The sequence below is a fragment of the Sceloporus occidentalis genome, unplaced genomic scaffold (genome assembly GCF_023333645.1).
Source record: "Sceloporus occidentalis isolate IW3139 unplaced genomic scaffold, rSceOcc1.0.p SCAF_66, whole genome shotgun sequence".
Taxonomy (NCBI): Eukaryota; Metazoa; Chordata; class Lepidosauria; order Squamata; family Phrynosomatidae; genus Sceloporus; species Sceloporus occidentalis.
This window is the reverse complement of record NW_028317046.1, coordinates 2644424-2656735: the sequence shown is the minus strand read 5'-3', so window position 1 is coordinate 2656735 and position 12312 is coordinate 2644424. Positions and strand designations below refer to the sequence as shown.

At 40.3% G+C, this 12312-nt stretch overlaps 1 non-coding gene across 1 annotated transcript; it reads right to left on the bottom strand.

The window, feature by feature from the left end:
* Positions 1 to 11632: 11632 nt before the first annotated feature.
* On the bottom strand, positions 11633 to 11714 carry TRNAL-UAG (transfer RNA leucine (anticodon UAG)). Its single transcript has one exon. It is a non-coding gene; the product is annotated as a tRNA-Leu (tRNA).
* Between the last annotated feature and the right edge of the window lie 598 nt (positions 11715 to 12312).

Sequence of the window (12312 nt, the reverse complement as noted above, 5' to 3'; positions counted from 1 at the left end):
GGATGAAGGGGCCACAATGGGCCCCCAGCTCCATTTGGTCCAGTAAATGTTCTGTACACACACAGAAGGCCAATGTAGCAACTTTATTATTATTACGGTCTTGCTTTTGAGAAGCCTTATTAGCCTACGAGTCTTTAGCTGAAAATGACACCTTGGAGGTCTCTTCTTAAGATGGAATCATTCCATCTAAGAAGAGACCCCTGGATACTTTTTTTCCAGGATAAAAAAGATATTTTTTTAAAGAATTTTCTAGAGGGGACAAGCTTGTCTCGGGACACCTAATCTATGGTTTCAAGATCTACCACCCGAAACAACTTGCCGCCATGCTGGCAGTGGGCTATACCGGACAGAATGCAATGTTTGAAAACACGGTTCATACCGCTTGAAAGGGTTGGCACCGCATGAAAATAATTTCATCACGATATTCTCTTTTACTTTCTGACATTAGCGCTACAGAATTTCCGTTGCTGTATGTAGCTGTTAAAATATGACCAATATTACTAGACGTATTTTAATGGATCATTGCGATGTCTCTTATTAAGACAGTCGTATGTACATGAACAGATAAGTACTGCTTTTTTTAATTAAAATAGTCAAATTTGTTGCGGTTTCCTTTACATGCTGCCATGTCACACGCGGCCTGCAGGGGGCAGTCCAGCTCCAACTCTAGTTTTCAACAGTATTCTGAAATTAATATGCAAATTCATCAGAACAATAAGGTGTATAATGCATTGTCTTTGTTGTTAAAGGAATTTATATTATAAATATTATTTTATGTCAGCCACCGAAGTTTTACCAGCATGAAGATGACCACACAAAAATAAACACGTCTTTAAAACGCATTGTTTTTTTAAAAAAAAAATATCAGCATTGACCCCCTTTTGCCAAACCTTTTTTTGCTGTATTTTTAAAGCGTTTATTCAGGGTATTGCATGGATATATTTGTGTCTTGTGTAACATGCGGTTATAGGTATAAAAAGAGCAGACCATACATATTGTGTACACAAAAGTGCAGGAGTGATCCTGATATTACGGGGGCTTTTAGTGTGAAAGAATAGTTTGCCCCTGCAGCGTACAACTACCATGGGGACCCCTAGATACTATAGGGGGGCTTTTAGTGTGAAAGCATGGTTTCCCCATGCAGAGTACAATTCCAATGAGGACCCCTAGCTACAGTCTATTAAGCTTGGCCCTTGAAGACAAATCTCTCTATCCCTCTCAAGTGTCCCTTTTCAGTATGGGGTCCCTTCGGACCCCCATGCCCTTGCCTTCCGCCCCTTTGCCCCTCTTTTCTAGAACCTCAGAATATTTGTGGGTATTACAGGGTTCTACAGCCCTAAATGTCACAATGCTGTACATCGAAACAGCAGATTTTAAAATGTATGCAATATTTTATAAAGTATCAGAGACAGCAATTAAATCTCACGCCTCTGGCGTTCAACGTTTCCCAGAATAATCTCCATTTAAATTGTCTCAAAAACAACTATAATTAAGGCCTTGCCTTTGTATAGATAAGCGATGCCTTATTCTCCTGTATCGTTTATTGGTTGGCCTAAATGATGAAAAAAAATCTGGCGCAATCAGAAAAAAAAAAATAATAAACAAGCTCTACATCTTTTTTTGCTAACATGAGAAATCCTTCCACTGGCATGGGACTAGAGAAAAGCGCACCGCTCTCAGGCGGCATCGAGTCTTCCGCGCTGTGCCTGCGGGGCGGACACGGGGAGGAAGAAGTGTTAGGTGGTTAGAGCAGAATGTTCTGTATCCTCGGGTCAGACCTTCTGTCTCTGCTCCGCCACTCCTGACTGCTTCTGGAAGTAACATACGTTCAAGGGCTAATCTTATTTTACAAAAGAAGGCAATCCTACGATTCCTTTAATTTTTCTTTTTTCCCCCAAACGGATTGTGTTTCATCGTAGCCAGAAAGCAAGCAATCATTTGCCGTTTATATAGGTTGGATTTCTGATACCACTTCCAGTTTCTGCTGAAAACGTCTCGTTGAGTTTTACGGCTCATTGATTTTAAGCCTTAACCAAAAACATTTTTTTTATTCTAAAAATCATGGAGATATATAACGGGGGCAGTGATTTAAACTCCCATGTTTTTCAGGATTTGCCTGGTTATTCCTCCCCATTAAGTTGGTTTAGGCATTCTTTGGAAGAGCCTGCGGGTTTATATTATGTACACGGACAAGATCACTAGTGCAACAGAGGCGCCCTTTAAACGGCACAGGGGAGGGGGATACAGGACCGGATTACCTTAGCAGAGTTCAACATTTTTGCAAATAATTATAGTGAGAAGCAGACGTGTGATTTAGATCTCTTTATCCTCACTTGGCAAGATTAAACACTCAAGCCGACATTCAGTATCCTCGTGTATGTGTAAGGCTCTCTGCCTGCTTTTTACAATGGGATAAGGAAAGCAGCTTTACATTCAGTGAACAACAAAAAAGTTGTGTTTCAATACTTATCACGCGTTGTGGGTTTTTTGTCTCTTTTTCTGCGCTCTGTCTGAGTGAGGCCCTCTACGGAATGGCTTGGCTCCTTAAAGCTTAGTGGCATGGACTGGTCCCAGTCCTAAACCTCTCAGTTAGGGGATAATATATTAGGCCAGCAATGTATTCTGGGGGTGGCAGGTCTAGGTGGGCGCAAAACAGGGGTCAGGGGTAGATCATCCTTTCGGGTGATCAGGCTTCTCACTGTGTTGCTGGTCAATTAGATGGTTGCAAGGGAGCGCTCTGATCTCTCCAACCAGCCTGTTTAGATGGCCTGGCGACTTGGTCGGCATGGCACAGCCTCCTTAAAATGTTTTAAAATCATTAAGTCACAAAGCGTCAGGATATGATGTCATAATCCTCTGCATTGAGGACTGTGGCTGCAGAAGGGGCAGTTCTTTGGGTCAGGCCTTGGGAAGCGACCAAATTAAATGGGCCACTGCATTAGGCACACATCGCCATGTGGTGGGCAGCAGCAACCACTCCACAAGAAGAGCTGAGCTGGCCCCTAGGTAATGGATTGAAATTATGTTTTTCATCCCATTAAAAGAGCTCACTGTTTAGCAATCAGACCCTTACTCTATACATAATCTTTCCCTGTTCACTAGTTACTATGCAGCCAGATTCCTATTTTTTTCCAAAGTCTTTTTTCACATTCACTTTTTTTCCCTGTAAATTTCACCATATGCATGAAAACTGGTATTTACCCAGTTTCCAGCAGAAAGAAGTACTATACGTCTTTAATAAACAAACCCAGTTATGTTCCACTTGAGTATGATGTATGAGTTAAAGCTATCAATGCAACTACTGACATCATAACCCAAGAATGTAATTATGTTGTTTTAAATAGAGTTCATTAAATGAGGGGGGGGGGGACCCATGCGAGTTAATTACTTTAATAAAATGCCTCACAAACAAAACAGGTTCTTGTCTGGGTCTGGATCTAGAGACAGGAATAGTGGAACACGCAATGTTGTTATGAGTTTTGGAGACTCTATACAGTCCGTCTTCTCCTAACCTGTCTACCTCCCATGGGCTCTTTACTGCCATTCCCTCCCAGGGAAAGGAACTGAGAACTAGTGTGTCATGTCTACTCTTGGAATGTCCTTGTCACTTTTATGAGTGATGTCATAGGTTAACTCCTTGGTGTCTAAAATACTGGACACTGATGACACTAAAGCCTGGAGTGACAATAAGAAACAATGTATCATTTATAATACAGTGAGAGTATTAAACATGCATGGGATAGACATACGGCTCCTGAATCTAAGACGAGACCAACGACTGATTAAGGTTTGATTCATTTGGAAACCACGTTTTTCAATTCCTGATGACTCCGTGGTAGAAATGAACCAAAAGCCAAAGCCAAGTCGGAACCAGATTCTTCATATGCAGCAACCCCCCGTCATTGGGGTCCTTGTGGGACACATCTAGTATCTGCTACACCGGAGTAGGCTGGATTGGCTTGCGTTGGGTTATGGATGGTCCTCCTTTAGGTGTACCACTCACACTACATGAGTGTGGTCGAACCAGACGTGATAAAGGTTGATCATTGTGGTCCAGTTTGACTTTAATAGCAAGTCAATAGCATAATGATGATAACCCCCACCAAACAGATAATAAATAAAGAAGCAGCCTGGACGCTTGATCCTTGCTTCCATAGAAAGGTACCGACTATAGCATTTCCCCTACTATTGCCCATGTTCACGTACGTTAATGGGACAAGTGACCTCAGGTGGCACTATTACCAGGCAGGACCCTGCCCAGAAGACCAGCGCCCACTGGGAGAAGTCACAAATAAAACAAAACTTCCATAATATACAACCATCTTCAGGAAAAAACAGCATTTTCTGGCTGTCCCCTCCAGATCAGCCCACACATTAAACCCTCCAAGGAAAACACAACGCAATTCATTGTCTCAAATCCCAGAAACACACACGGACCTCCTCTTAACAAGGACCTTTTCCCAATCCCTTTGCTTAGTGGTGAGGATGTGGCTTACTGGTGTCTTTATACCCAGTCTCCCAGACTCTGTAAATAATGCATTCATTCATTTTTGAAACCTTTCCAGATGAAGTTCCAATTGTTCCAGGAAGAGAGGAGGTCACCCTCTACATGAAAACACTACAGGACGAATCTTCAGGTCATCTGCACTCCTGATCCCTCTCTAGTATGTTTAGTAAATACATCGTAACAGATCTGTCATTTTATTTCCCCTACAGGTTTAATTACATACAATGAATCCAGAAACATGTAAGAAGCCTTTTCATTATCTAAACGATGCACAATTTCACATAATTAAAGGTTTTTTTGGGGCATCCAAGAGTTCTAGGAAGTATGTTACTACCTAATGTACCGGTTAGACTTAATCTGCCAATTCTATTTTTTGTCAGAGCCTTTAAATGTATGGACTGCAAGAAGCGATGTGGGAATTGTTGGTTCAATATAAATATTATTATTATTTGTTGTTTTATAGAGGGCCATCATATTCAGTAGCGCTGTACAATGGGTAGACAGGACATAACAAGTAGTATGTAACATAAAAATTTGACTCAATAATAGTAAGAATGGTTGAGTTAACAAAGTGCTAAATTCATTAGAGTAGGTGGAACAGCATCTTTAGCTCCCTTCTCCTAGAACTGTAACCAAAAGGGATGTTCCATTAAGTTGTAAATGATTAAGTTAATTAGGGTTTGTGAGAATTAATTGATCATTTCTGGACCATTTCAGAATCCATCTCGTTTAGATTTAGCTTGCAAAATTAATTGTTAAGCAAACTTGTAAGAGGTGAAATAAGATTTTTTTGAATGTAAGAAGGAATTGAAAGTAATGATAACATTTTTATCAACAACAAGAAGTTGACATAAACATGTATCACACCGGGGGGGGGGGGGGGGCTAAGCTTTTAGGGTCTTAAAGTGAATCATTTGAGAGGGGAAGTAAAACAGTAATTAGTAAAATGTGAGCCCAACAAATTTTGGGCTGTTCTGTTACCAGATGCGTTCATGTTTGTAAGTCTTCTTCTCTAATATAGTCCCCAATTCTTCGGAGAACGAACCGTTACCCCAAAAGTTACTGCAGGGGTAACTGGGGCTTCGGGACATAGAATTCATCTATTCAATGCGTAGCAAATCATCATGAGAATAAGGGCTTTCGTTATTAGCAATATTGTAATCTATGATAATAAGTGCTTTGGACCTCACAGGCATCCTTACTGAGATCGAAACGTACTAAAATTCTCCTTAATTGCCCCAAAGCTCTACTGTCCCTTTAAATTTTGAATCCTGGGTCTCATCCCTGAAAGTATTATTATTGGAATACGGTAATACTTGTAACGAACGTAGTTCTAGCTTAATTTTGGCCGGGCTGGTGTTTTCCTTTGTGGTTTTTATTATACTCCCCAGAGTTTATTGGGTTAAATTAGAACTGGCAGGCCAAAGATAGAAATACATTAATCATCAAGAGATAGAACAAGACTTTGTCAACACAAGAGTTTGATCCCCCCCACACTTTAAACACACACCAAGAGACCTGAAGTCTGGGGGTAGATATTGTTTGATATTTCTTTGCCTCCCTCATTAATCTCTGCCTCGTGCCTGAGACATGAGAAGGGAGCCGGGATTAACATAAAACTGTATAAACAAACCCAAAACGAGAGCAAGGGAGCTGGAGTCCTGCAGACGGCGAGGACAGACAGAGAGAATTAGATGGGCTCGGAAGAGGAACAGGTAGAAGGACAGGGATAGGAATAACCATGAATAGAACAGGATCGGGGGCTGATCCGACGTAATCCGGGGGTCTTGGGTGCAAGCGGAAAGCCAGAGGGCCAGGAACCAGGTGTTAGGCAGACATAATGGGATTTGGACTTCTGTGACATCTCATGAACAACGAAGGCAAAGTAGCAAGACTGACTTGATTTCAACGGAAACGTCACTTTTAACATTTTCTTTATGTTTTTGCGATTATCATATGAAGTTGTTTTCTAAAAGGCGGACCTTTGTTTGAAATTCATTGAAAATTTGGAAATTGGGTAGAATGGACAATTCGTTTTCTCAGCTCTTCCTGAGCTGTCATAGAATTTGGAATCTTTCAAAATATTAAATGAGATTTAACCATTGAGAAAGACCGTATGACGGTCAATTAATACATAAAAATGATTAAATAATGACAAATGTCTCACGTTTTGATGTACGGGATACACTCGCGATCATACATTTTGCTTACCTTAGTTTATATATCATTATTGTTTTCATCACTTCACTTAATTATAAAGACCCCCCATTTTTTCACTTTGGGACCCTAAAAGCTTAAATTACGTGATTATGCCAACTGTTTAGGACTATACTGGGATATTATTTGAAACTTCTGTTACACCCAACATTTTTCTTATTTTTTACCCCTTTCTTATGAGTTTAGAGAACGTCCTGTGATATTACAACATAAATTTAAATTAGGTTAAAATCAGAGGGTTTTTTTAGGTATTTAAAACCCACCAAATTTATAGACTCTTAAAATGTCATCGTTTTGAATCGAGGCGGTCCTTATGGAGACTTGATATGGGCCGCTTAGCTGACATAGTCCCATTTTTCATGTATACTTTGAAATAGTATATCCTATCCATACCCGCTCTCATTCTTTTGACATGCTCTAATGTTTCTCCTTGAGCGTATCCCATTTGTCTTTGTAATTAAATTATAGTACCCCTGAGAGATGACTTCTAAGGCCATGCAATGGAGCTTTCAAGCTTAATAACCTTCCCACCTCCGGTTACATTGTATTAAAAGAACGCTGTTCGCTTTAAACACTGCCAATAGCTCAGAGCTACCTGTCCTGCAGCGCTTAGCAGTGAATGAGTTAATTTGGCCCTGAATCCAACAATTGTAATAAAAAAAAAATACAAATCTAAAGCCAGCGAAATATTTTTTTAAAACACAATGCCGTATTTTGTTGACAGCCCCGATTTGCCGTCAGCCACATGCAACGGGAAGGCTGTCGGTGGGTTTGGGGGAATAGTTTGTGTTTGTAAGTGTGTTTGTGCGAGGAAATTTCAGAAGCGCTCATTAAAATAATCATGTCAGGCCAGGGACATGTCTCCCCACCTTTATGGCATCATCCTAGCTTTGCTGAACAAATATAGGCTGCTAATGATGTCATCCAATGCGTAACGGGGCATTTAACCCTCCTGGGACGTTTAATGATCACTGGTGTCTCGTTAACCCTTTCTATTTGTTGTAGGTAAGTCAAAGCAGGATAGCATGTATTGAGATGCAGAATTGTGTAACGGACCTCCGTTTTACAAAGATGTTTATGCGTTTAACGTATAGCATAAAATGTATTGTTTTTTTTGTTATATCATCTAAAACTGATGACTGTACGCAGACACAAAGACGTGGAATAATTTATGCTTGTCATACTTGGGTAGACGCAATTTAGTTTAAGTGAGTGGTTTTCCCAGAATATTGAATGTTATACTGCTATTTAAAACACTATTTTTAAAACTCAGAGATGTCAGTCTTCTGCGTAAAAGTTTCCAGACTCTTGTGCGCTGGTGAGGAAATCTAGAAATAATTCTTATTACCTAACCTAGCAGCTTAGCAGTGGGGCCATCATGTCTTCTCGTGTCTTACAACGCAAGTTACAAGAAATATCAATGCAGAGTTTGGTAACTCTTACTCTAAGATAGGTGATTCTAGTACTGGGAATTACCGTATTTGCTCGATTATAAGACGACCCCCCGAAATCTGAATATTAATTTATGAAAAAAAAGTAAAAGCCTGAATATAAGACGACCCTATAGGAAAAAAAGTTTTACCAGTAAATGTTAACTCATGTAAACTATGTGAACTATTGTTTGTTAATAAAAGCTACGATTGAGAAAAATATTTTGTTTTTATTTCTAAGCACCGGGGACTCAGAAGCACCGGTAAGTTGTGGGGGGGGGGGGGCATACACAGGAGGATCCAGGGCTCCTGCATCGCTGCAGGGGATCTGGATCTTAGTCTCATAGTCAGACCTATTTGAAGTCTGATTATAAGACGACCCCGATTATAAGACATTTTGCTCTGACATTTGCTCTGGAAAAAACCTCGTCTTATAATCGAGCAAATACGGTAATACCATACTTCCCAACAGTCCTGGATTTCGGACACTCTCCTACTGTCTTGGGTAGCTGCCCTACTGTCCTGCTTTTGCGGGAAGTCTGGACCATTGGCCAGTGGAGAAGATCCTCTGATATTCCTCACTTGCCCATTGAGCTGTAAACTCAGCGGAGGTCTGTGCTGTTGGAGTAAATCCCTCTATTGCCCCTTCCAAGTGTCCTCCTTGCAAGGCACTCAAGCTGAATACCTCAACGTGGCTCACCAGGTAAGGTGTAGGGGTGGCCATGGACACCTATAACCTTGGTGGTATGTAATACTCTAAGCCAATGCGACAGTTTCGTTCAATACATGAAATATTGTTTATTGAGCGGTCAAATTTTCTCACCCTTTATCTCTTACAATGACTTCGGTACTAAATCATGTCCATTATATCTGAGGAAAGAGGAACAAGAGGGATACTATGTAGCGGAAACAAAGTAATTCACATTTACTTTTCACAATTATTTTACAAGTTTGAAGGAAAAGGATAATTTTGCGTTTCGAAAGATACTGTTGGCAGAGCGAAGGTATCAAAGATCCCTATCACTGGCATAAGAGCAAACATGGCGTGAACAGGCCTAGTGGCGCAGGGGCAATAATTAAGACGCTAACGGTGTATCTTCAAATACCCAAGAGGGGAACAAGCGGGAACAGGTTCCCCAATTACCAAATCAACACTTTCGCTTTGCTGAACTACCTTCTCTTTTATGGAAGACCAATTCATAGATTAACGACCGTCATCTTCTTTCTTTGAAGGCGTTGTGGCAGCTCACGCTTACACAAGGCTTTGTTATTCTATCTTTGATGAGGTTCATTGCTGTAAATCGAAGTAATGACGAGACAGGAGGCAGCCATGAAAAAATACCCAACGGGTCAAAGCTTTGGACGACGACGGCGGAGAGAGTTACTACTGTTAATTAACGAAGCCCAAAGTACAAATTCAAATACAAAGTGGTAACTTATTTAGCAGAAGTTTTTTCAAGAAGAAATGTACGGCTCAATGTCCGACTGTGTCCAATGGTCCTTCGGGAAGGACTTTTCTCCAGTAAGGGCAGTAAAGATGTGGAATTAATTGCCAGAGATAACAATTCTGGTAGATTTAAATCAATCCTTTCGAAAGGAGGCTGAATAGATTTCTATCTGAAATGATCGAATGGATAAAGCTGAAAAAAATCTGTTTTGTCCCGAGAAGGCGTATTATTATTTATTCGAAACAAATCTGGAAACGTGTGATTGCTTTTTGTGATTTTCCTCTTTCTCGGCCAATAAATTAGTATTTTTAGGAAATTTACGGTAATTCACATTTTCTTTTCACAGTTATTATTCTTTATGCGTTTGATGGGTTTTCTTTTTCTTCTAATCCCAGCAAACTGCTTCACACTGCATGCGAAAGGAAGGGCAGTTGAGGCAGGTAAAATGAGCCAGTGTTAAGAAGAGTCATAGGAGGTGGAAGAAGGGGGCAGAAAGAATTTTTACTTGCATGCTCTATAATGGAACTCTACCGAGAGGCACACATCTGGATCGGTTTGGCAGCATTATTCCCGCTGAGGTGCTTTAATATCTGTGCCAACGAGAATACCAAAACAAACTTCGCAGATTAAATCAGCCGGCCCGGAGACGCACAAAAAAGCCCACTAATCCCGAGCATAAAGTGGATCAGCATCAACACCAAGACACAGGATTTAGATGGAATTGACTGAATTCATTTACTTCCGTCTGTAGTCACCAACCTGTCTGCCCCTTTCAATTTCTTTAATTTCTGAGCAGGCAAACCAACTTGGAAGACGGCACCGGCACTGACGATGCCCATCTCCAGTGCCTGGCTAAGCACCATGGGAGTTGCAGTTGAACAGCAGCTGAATTGTGACGAGTTGTTCATTTATGTCTCTCACATGTTCCTGCAATTTAATCAGTCCTCTGTCTTAGATTCAGGAGCCATATGGCTATCCCATTCATGTTCGAATTCCCTCACTTTATTAGCCTCTACCACCTCTGCTGTGAGGCTCCTCCGTTTATCTACCACCCTCTCTGCCCTATACTGGACACAAAATGCCCCAAAACACAGCCCAGCCAGTATACAAAATGTAATTCTAAGCATTTTCTTCCGGACTGCGGGATTCCAGCACCGAGAGCTACTCTAAGTATTAGATCATATATATTAATCGGTGCAGGAACACATTTCTGTCTTTAAATACTTGTAATTTGCGTCTGTCCATTGTACGGCCCTGCAGTATACGTTGGCAGCTCTAAAGTTATTATTACACCATCATAAACAAACTAATAATAGTAATAATTTCTTCGCGGCTCATTGCACGGCTATATTTTGCTAGAGACACAGAGACAAGATTTCTGGTTTTCCAGCCTTCCAATTTAGGAGGGCATACAAAGCGGAGTCCCCGGCCAAGTACAAACCAAGCTTTGGCTGTGAAAGAGCATTTCCAGCCACCGTGGAGCCAGAAACGTATACATTCCTCTATCTGAAGTAAATCCCTAATCCCCTGCAAGATTTACGGCCCTGAGCGCACTATCTCTCTCTCGCTCCCCTCCTCTCTGCCTAGTTCCTTCTGTTCGTCTCATTACTTGAGTCCTTCTCTCATCTCTTACTTGCTACAGACCAATTCATCTGTCACTTGTTGCATTGTAACTGTCTGCGGGATCAGGGTCAGTCAATACCCCAGAGTATTATCAATGGCTGCCAGTGCCAGTCTTTGAACTACTTGTCTTGGGCATTCTCTGCTGATGAAACAGATGCCGAGATAACTACCATTTTTGTTTTTCATTACCAGACACATTATTAATTATTATTATTATTATTATTATCCTCACCTGTTATTTCCGGTCTACCCATTGAACAGCGCTATGGAATATGATGGTGCTATAAAACAATAAATAATCATTTACCTTTTAGGGTATTCATGTTCTATTGATTTTAAGATGTGTACTTAATTTATTCTGCTCCGTTTATCTGCCACTTTTGCAATAAACAAAATTATAAAATTAATGGCAGCGGTGGGATTCGAACCCACGCCTCCAGAGAGACTGGAGCCTAAATCCAGCGCCTTAGACCGCTCGGCCACGCTACCCATAGAATCCTTTTCCAACAACAAAATTCTTGTGTCATAATTAAAACGGTGACATCACGCTAGGTGTCAAATTCCATGCTGTTTAAATACTTAATGGCTCAATATACAGACTTAAAGATGTTGTTCCACTTACTCAATCTTTTTTATCAAGTCAGCAGCAATACTCTCTGTAAAGGGAGGTTGATACTCTCGACAGCTCGTCCTTAAAATGGAATGTTAGTCCAATAAAAAAGGTGTTATTTTATATTGCAATACTATTAGAATAGTATACTAATAGAATAATATCGAATTGTGAAGGTTACATTTATTGTAATTAAACTATGTTTTATTATTATGGGCTTTTTATCAGCCCATTTTTTTCTTGTGCCTATTTTACTGTTTTTTATTTAACTACATTTAAGGCTTGCATTTTTTAGATGTATAACACCTCTCCCTCTCTTAAATATATATATATATATATATATATAAGAGAGGGAGAGGTGTTATACATCTAAAAAAAAAATATATATATATATATATATATCGCTAGTTGGTTATGCTTAAGCTCTTTAGAAATAAACATGCTCGTTCTAAGTTTCTGACATGGTCACTCTATTTG